The sequence below is a fragment of the Heptranchias perlo genome, chromosome 13, assembly GCF_035084215.1.
Source record: "Heptranchias perlo isolate sHepPer1 chromosome 13, sHepPer1.hap1, whole genome shotgun sequence".
Classification (NCBI taxonomy): domain Eukaryota; kingdom Metazoa; phylum Chordata; class Chondrichthyes; order Hexanchiformes; family Hexanchidae; genus Heptranchias; species Heptranchias perlo.
The window spans coordinates 35,766,292-35,775,295 of NC_090337.1; positions in this window are offsets into that span (position 1 = coordinate 35,766,292).

Consider the following 9,004-nt stretch of genomic DNA (forward strand, 5'->3'; position numbering starts at 1 on the left):
ATTTTCAAAAAGTAGTCAACAATATCAAACTGCCTACCTATCAAAGTAAGTAGGTCGTACAAAATTGAAGTCCTACTCTTTACTACCACAAATTTTGGCCAGACTTTAACAAAATACAATATTTAATACTTAACTCACAAATTAATTTATGAACTCTTCCCTACTTTGTACTTTTCTGCCTGTGGTAAGTTATTCACTCATTGACCACATTAATAAATCTGTCACCAACCAAGTAATGGTCCACCGATCAATATTCATTTATCTAACAAAAATCCATTAAAGCAATCATGTCTATAAAACTGTGCTGTTTGACATTCTATATAACTTTTTGGCTATCACCATCTGTTTATTAATGCCATATACACTTTCCTCAGTAAAAATCAATTAATTTCTATGAATCCTATCTAGTTTAAAATATTACAGACCTTAACAAGTTCTTTCCATCTACATATGAATAATGAAACATGATAAATTATTAAAGGCAATGATTGCCCTTGCACTTCTATTGAGCAAGTTGTTAGAAATGTTGCAATATAAAATTGATTAACCAACACAATTGCATTAAATACGAACATTACAACCAACACATTTTCCCCCGTCACTTCAATTGCATTTTAGTTTCATGCCTGATATAATCAGTGATTCTTCTCCTCAGCTGTATTATTGCACTTTGTACCTTTCTCTATTCATTTTCTGCATCTCTAACTCTTCTTTTCAGGTTGAGACGTTTGATAAAACAAGAGTGCTATACTGAAATTACTAGCATCCACCCTTACCACATCTCTATCTTCTATTTTTCCCATCTTCATTGCTTAATTTTGTATCTTTAACATGTTTCAGAAGCAGCTCCAATTGTGGATCTTCTGTGCTGTTGTTCAGAGAGTTGAAGGATACATTGCTTTATAACAACACAGCTACATTGTGTACACAAAATATATCAGGATCACTGATCTACATTTTGATCAGCTGTGTTTTTATTTTGGGACTTTATTAGTGTTTTGGGGATTAAACTCTCCAATTCAGTCCATTTCTCAGTGGCCTTGGTTGCTAATATATATTCCTTTACCTATGTACTAAATTTGCATCTCAACTTTTTAAAGCCCAGGATAACTAGCAAGATGATAGTCAAGATGCATAAGCTTTGAGATGGATACTTGGTATTTTTTTTTTATTCGTTCATGGGATGTGTGCATCAATGACAAGGCCAGCATTTATTGCCCATCCCTAATTGCCCTTAAGCCGTCTTCTTGAACCATTGCAGTCCGTGTGATGAAGGTTCTCCCACAGTGCTGATAGGTAGGGAGTTCCAGGATTTTGACCCAGCGACGATGAAGGAACGGCGATATATTTCCAAGTCGGGATGGTGTGTGACTTGGAGGGGAACGTGCAGGTGGTGTTGTTCCCATGTGCCTGTTGCCCTTGTCCTTTTAGGTGGTAGAGGTCGCGGGTTTGGGAGGTGCTGTCAAAGACGCCTTGGCAAGCTGCTGCAGTGCATCTTATAGATGGTACACACTGCAGCCACAATGCACCAGTGGTGAAGGTAGTGAGTGTTTAGGGTGCTGGATGGGGTGCCAATCAAGCGGGCTGCTTTGTCTTGGATGGTGTCGAGCTTCTTGAGTGTTGTTGGAGCTGCACTCATCCAGGCAAGTGGAGAGTATTCTATCACACTCCTGACTTGTGCCTTGTAGATGGTGGAAAGGCTTTGGGGAGTCAGGAGGTGAGTTACTCGCCGCAGAATACCCAGCCTTTGACCTGCTCTAATAGACAGAGTATTTATATGGCTGGTCCAGTTAAGTTTCTGGTCAATGGTGACCCCCAGGATGTTGATGGTGGGGGATTCGGCGATTGTAATGCCTTTGAATGTCAAGGGGAGGTGGATAGAATCTCTCCTGTTGGAGATGGTCATTGCCTGGCACTTGTCTGGCGCAAATGTTACTTGCCACTTATGAGCACAAGCCTGGATGCTGTCCAGGTCTTGCTGCATGCGGGCACGGACTGCTTCATTATCTGAGGGGTTGCGAATGGAACTGAACACTGTGCAATCATCAGCGAACATCCCCATTTCTGACCTTATGATGGAGGGAAGGTCATTGATGAAGCAGCTGAAGATGGTTGGGCCTAGGACACTGCCCTGAGGAACTCCTGCAGCAATGTCCTGGGGCTGAGATGATTGGCCTCCAACAATCACTACCATCTTCCTTTGTGCTAGGTATGACTCCAGCCACTGAAGAGTTTTCCCCCTGATTCCCATTGACTTCAATTTTACGAGCGTTCCTTGGTGCCACACTCGGTCAAATGCTGCCTTGATGTCAAGGGCATTCACTTTCACCTCACCTCTGGAATTCAGCTCTTTTGTCCATGTTTGGACCAAGGCTGTAATGAGGTCTGGAGCAGAGTGGTCCTGGCGGAACCCAAACTGAGCATCGGTGAGCAGGTTATTGGTGAGTAAGTGCCGCTTGATAGCACTGTTGACGACACCTTCCATCACTTTGCTGATGATTGAGAGTAGGCTGATGGGGCGATAATTGGCTGGATTGGATTTGTCCCAGGACATACCTGGGCAATTTTCCACATTGTCGGGTAGATGCCAGTGTTGTAGCTGTACTGGAACAGCTTGGCTAGAGGCGCAGCTGGTTCTGGAGCACAAGTCTTCAGCACTGCAGCTGGGATGTTGTTGGGGCCCATAGCCTTTGCTGTATCCAGTGTACTCAGCTGTTTCTTGATATCACGTGGAGTGAATCAAATTGGCTGAAGACCAGCTTCTGTGATGGTGGGGATATCGGGAGGAGGCCGAGACTGGTCATCCACTTGGCACTTCTGGCTGAAGATGGTTGCAAACGCTTCAGCCTTGTCTTTTGCACTCATGAGCTCAGCTCTGCCATCATTGAGGATGGGGATGTTCACGGAGCCTTCTCCTCCCGTTAGTTGTCTAATTGTCCACCACCATTCACAACTGGATGTAACATGACTGCAGGGCTTTGATCTGATCCATTGGTTGTGGAATCGCTTAGCTCTGTATATAGCATATTGCTTCCACTGTTTAGTATGCATGCAGTCCTGTGTTGTAGCTTCACCAGGTTGGCACTTCATTTTTAGGTACGCCTGGTGCTGCTCCTGGCATGCTCTTCTCATTGAACCAGGGTTGATCACCTGGCTTGTTGGTATTTAGCAGAATTGGGAAGTAAGGGGTGTTACAGCATAGCAGTGGAGGGATATGTTCTGGCCTTCAGAAGAATTGGGGTGAAGATGCTGGAGTTTTGCAGCACTGAAGATGTGGTCCTGAAATTTGTCAGTACTGGGCAGTGGACCACTGAGAGGTCCTGTGCTTTGGCACCAGTGTCTAAGGGGAACCTGCAGTTTGACAACACTGAGAGGTAAATGTGAGGTTTGGCTCATTGCAGGATTGCTGGGGTCAGACAGCACTGAGGGGAGGAGGTAGGGTCCCAGGGTTTAGCAGCACTGTTTTATAAGATCCCATTGCACTATTCAAAGAACAGCATGGAATTCTCCTGGTGTCCTCGCCAATAATTCTCCCTCAACCAACATCATCGAAGACAGAATATCTGGTCATTTATCTCATTGCTGTTTGTGGGACCTTGCTGTGATGAAGAGGATATAGGATCAGAGACTCAGCTCAGAGTTGAATAGGGCTTCGAGGTTGCAAACAGTTTGGTTTAGCCTGAGACAGTGACCAGGGAGAAGGATGGAATTTGTGGTACGGCTATGGAGTAAGACAATGGCTTTGATCCTCCCACTGTTCAGCTAGAGGAGATTGAGGTTCATCCAAGACCAAATAAGCACACTGACAACACAGAGGCAGTGGAGGGGTCGAGAGCGGTGGTGCAGATGTGGAGCTCGGCATCATCAGCGTACATGTGGAAGCTGATCCCACGACTGCAGATGATGTCATCAAGGGACAGCATGTAGATGAGGAACAGGAGAGGGGCAAAGATATATCCTTGGGGGATCTCCAGAGGTAATGGTGCTGGGGTGGGAAGAGAACCCATTGCTGGAGATCCTCTTACTACGAATGGATAGGTAAGAGTGTAACCAAGTGAGGGCAGTCTCACAGAGCTGAATAACGGAGGAGAGGCATTAGAGGAGGATGGTGTGGTCGACTACGTCAAAGGCTACAGAGAAGTTTAGGAGGACTAGGAGGGATAATGCACCATGGTCATGGTCACAATCAAAGAAAATGTAATTTGTAACTTTGATTGGGGCCATTTCCATGCTGTGCTCGGGCACAAGTCTGATTGGAAAGATTATTTGATTGGAAATATTTTGAAAGGAGTTATGAGGAAAAGTAATAGTGCTCTCAAAATCTGATTTTATGATGTTCTGTATTTATTTTATGATATTTCGTTGTACCAAAAATTAGACCTTTTTTGTTCAACCAAGGGCCTGGATGTATTAATAAACTTTCAGAATTTTAAGTGTAGACGTGTAGATCCATAAATACAAAGTGCTATAAAAAACATTGGGGTGAATTTTAACCCCAAAGAACGGGTGGTTTGGGGGCAGGAGGGGGGTTAAAATAACAGGTTTTTGCAGCAGGACTGCATCCCGGCTCCAACTCACTCACTTCTGGGTTTAACCCAGGCAGGTTTGTATGCTTGTGGAGAGCAGACACCAGGAAGTCCCGCCCCCACTTAAAGCCGGCGGGCTGATACTTAAAAGGGCAACGTATCTCACTGAGATACTAGAGGTACTTAATATTTTGTGTATTGGAACATTAAAATGAATTTAACCTTACCTGTTCGGGCTTCCCATCGCTTCCGAATCACGTCAGATGAAAGCAGGCAGGAAGGGCCAGATCCAAGAGGTGAGTGCCTTCATTGCACTGCTTGTGGGCTGGCGGAGCAGGAGTGCTTCATCCAGGCCCAACAAGCTCACCTGGTCGACAGGAACCCTGCAATCGGCTGCCCACCACCACCGCGCCCCCCACCCCCATCTCTGACTCTTCACCCGACCTCCAGCAACCTCCGATCTTCTTTCCCGGCCCCCTCCCCGATGATCTTCCTCAGCCGATGATCCTTCCCTCCGATCCCTGGCTGCGGCCTGCTACAGCAGGCCTTCCTGCCGGACAGCCAGCCAATCAGGCTGGCTGCTGGACGCGAAACCCGGAAGTGAAATTGATTTGCCTTATTAAGGTTGCGAGCCCACTTACCGTTTATGCCCGTTTAAGACGGAAATTAGGAGAAATTTTTATCTCTCAGAGGGTCATGAATCTTTGGAATTCTTTACCCCAAAAAACTGTGGAGGCTGAGTCATTGAAAACATTCAAGGCTGAGTTAGACAAATTTTTGATCAGCAAGGGAGACAAAGGATATGGGGAAAGGGCGGGAAAGTGGAGTTGAGGTAAAAATCAGATCAGCCATGATCTCATTATATGGCGGAGCAGGCTCGAGGGGCCGAATGGCCTACTCCTGCTCCTATCTGCTATGGTCTTATGGTCATCTGGGTTTCGCACCCGAACATCTTCCCTCCCCACTCCCTTTCCAGCTCGAAGTTAAAATTTACCCCATTCTACCAACAATCTACTGAGCATATGTTGCCATCCCTTATTTTGGTATTCCATTGAAAATGATGGAAGGAAAATAAAGTGGGTTCTAAAAGTGGTGTACGGTCCTCCCCACCAAATTTTCATTTAAAGGTGTCAGCCGTGGTTCAGTGGTAGCACACTTGCTCTGAGTCAGAAGGTTGTGGATTCAAGTTCCACTCCAGAGACTTGAGCACAAAATCTAGGCTGACACTCCGGTGCTGTACTGAAGGAATGCTGCACCGTCAGAGATGCTGTCTTTCGGATGAGACATTACACCAAGGCCCCATTTGCCCCCTCAGGTGGATGTAAAAGATCCCATGGCGCTATTTCGAATAAGAGCAGGGGAGTTCTCCCCGGTTTCCTGGCCATTATTTATCCCTCAATATCACTAAAAAAAATCACATTGCTGTTTGTGGGATCTTGCTGTGCTCAAATTGGATGCCCTGTTTTCTACATTACAACAGTGACTACACTTCAAGAAAGTACTTAATTGACTGTAAAGCGCTTTGGGATGTCCTGAGGCTGTGAAAAGCATTACATAAATACACGTTTTTTTTTGTCTGCACTCCACCCAGGTGATACTTAATGTCCAAGCAGTAAAGTCAAAAATCTACCTCAATAATTTGTAACTGTATGACTGAAAACTGGAAAGAATATAATTAGAATCTGGCAGATTGTTTTCAAAACTGAAACTGAGCTTAAAGATACATAGACATTAATTAACACAAGATGTCATAATTAATTGGTATTGAATTATTGAGAACCAGAGGCACTGGTGCATGTCCTAATTAACTTCTTCCACTTTCAATTGAGAAATTATCTTTGTTCTGTAGAAAAAGCTGCATGCATACTACAAATCATTAATTAGCAATAGCTCTATTAAAAAAGAATACCTTTCTATGAAATTTGCCTTCATCAAATATCTCTGCAACAGTACTAGGCATAACTAAAAAGTGCTGTTTAAATAAACACATAAAATTCAAAATGTCCCTCTTAATTTGATTAATGGTAGTCCTTCCAGAATGTCAAAAGATCACAAAGTAAATAAGGATGAAAAAGCCCGTTTGGCCCATCTTAATTCATCCACACGAGAGTTTGTAATGATCCCCCCCCCAACCCCCCCTCATATTGTACATTCAATTATTTATTAAATGATTCCACGGCTTTTGCCCCCACTATCTGGAAGTCTATTCCACACATCGATCACACTTTATGTGAAGAAGAATTTCTTGATATCAGTCCTAAAATTATCTTTAACTAGTTTGAACCCATGACCCCTTGTTCTATTCCCACAGTGCAATTTAAAGTAATATTCTGGCTTTTTCTATACCCTTATCAACCTTTCATACCTTTATAGCATTACCTCTGTTGAGACATGGATTAGGGGAAGAAACAGTGTGAAGACATATCATTGCCCAGCAATTGACTTTGTATTGTGTAGATGCAAATGATGTCACTCAAAACCACATCTAATCTCGTTAACTGTTAAAATACTTAAGGCATCTTTGAACTTATTACTTGGTGAAAGACAATCAGAGCCATCAAGTCAAAGGGAAGTGGACAAAGACACAGTGATCTGCATAAGATAAAGCCCTGGAAAAATATACATAAGATAATTAGCTTTGAACTTGCTACTTGGTGAACAACAAACGGAGACAGCCAGTCTAGGAAACAAAGATGAATCAAGTAGAGGGAAGTCACACTACTTGAAGTCACATAAAACTGTTGGACTATAACCAGGTGTTGTAAGATTCCTTATATTTGTCCACCCCAGTCCATCACCGGCATCTCCACATCATCACTCTAGACGGGACACAGTAATCTGTGTGAGGGACCTTGGAGTGCATGTCCACAGATCCCTGAAGGTAGCAGGACAGGTAGATAAGGCGGTTAAGAAGGCATATGGAATACTTTCCTTTATTAGCTGAGGCATAGAATAAACATTTGCCTGAGGAAGGAGAAAATCTCCGAAAGCTTGTGAATTTAAAATAAAATTGCTGGACTATAACTTGGTGTTGTAAAATTGTTTAGAATATAAGAGCAGGGAGGTTATGCTGGAACTATATAAAACACTGGTTAGGCCACAGCTTGAGTACTGTGTAGAGTTCTGGTCACCTCATTACAGGAAGGATGTAATTGCACTAGAGACAGTATAGAAGAGGTTTATGAGGATGTCAGCAGGACTGGAGAATTTTAGCTATGAGGAAAGTTTGGATAGGCTGGGCTTGTTCTCTCTGGAACAGTGATGTGGAGATGCCGGTGATGGACTGGGGTGGACAAATGTAAAGAATCTTACAACACCAGGTTATAGTCCAACAATTTTATTTGAAAATCACAAGCTTTCGGAGGCTTTCTCCTTCGTCAGGTGAATGTGGGAATCCTTGAACGTTTCGCATTTATATTCAGAGAACAATACCTGGTGATTACAGAATCTTTCGAACTGCCCGTTGTCAAGGCAATCAAAGTGTTCAGACAGAGAGGTGTTACCTACAGGACCACCGAATATACAAACGGCCAGAACACTAAACAGAGAGAGAGAGGGAGAAACATCCGAAAGGAAGAGAAAGACAGAGAATGACCCGTTGTATTAAAAACAGATAACTTTTATTCGCTGGTGGGGTTACGTGTAGCGTGACCTGAACCCAAGATCCCGGTTGAGGCCGTCCTCATGGGTGCGGAACTTGGCTATCAATTTCCGCTCGACGATTTTGCGTTGTCGTGTGTCTCGAAGGCCGCCTTGGAGAACGCTTACCCGAAGATCGGTGGCTGAATGTCCTTGACTGCTGAAGTGTTCCCCGACTGGGAGGGAACCCTCCTGTCTGGCGATTGTTGCGCGGTGTCCGTTCATCCGTTGTCGCAGTGTCTGCATGGTCTCGCCGATGTACCATGCTCCGGGGCATCCTTTCCTGCAACGTATGAGGTAGACAACGTTGGCCGAGTCACAGGAGTATGAACCATGTACCTGGTGGGTGGTGTCCTCTCGTGCGATGGTGGTATCTGTGTCGATGATCTGGCATGTCTTGCAGAGGTGGCCGTGGCAGGGTTGTGTGGTGTCGTAGACGCTGTTCTCCTGAAAGCTGGGTAATTTGCTGCGAACGATGGTCTGTTTGAGGTTGGGTGGCTGTTTGAAGGTGAGTAGTGGAGGTGTGGGGATGGCCTTAGCGAGGTGTTCGTCGTCATCGATGACATGTTGAAGGCTACTACGCCATGTTCTCCGCAGCCTTCAGACAGAGCGGAGGTTTTAGGAACATAGGAACAGGAGTAGGCCATTCAGCCCCTCGTGCCTGCTCCGCAAAGCGATCACCCAGTCTACATTTGGTCTCCCCAATGTAGAGGAGACCGCATTGTGTGCAGCGAATACAGTATACTAAATTGAAAGAAGTACAAGTAAACCGCTGTTTCACCTGGAAGGAGTGTTTGGGGCCCTGGACGGTGGAGAGGGAGGTGGTGTCGGGGCAGGTG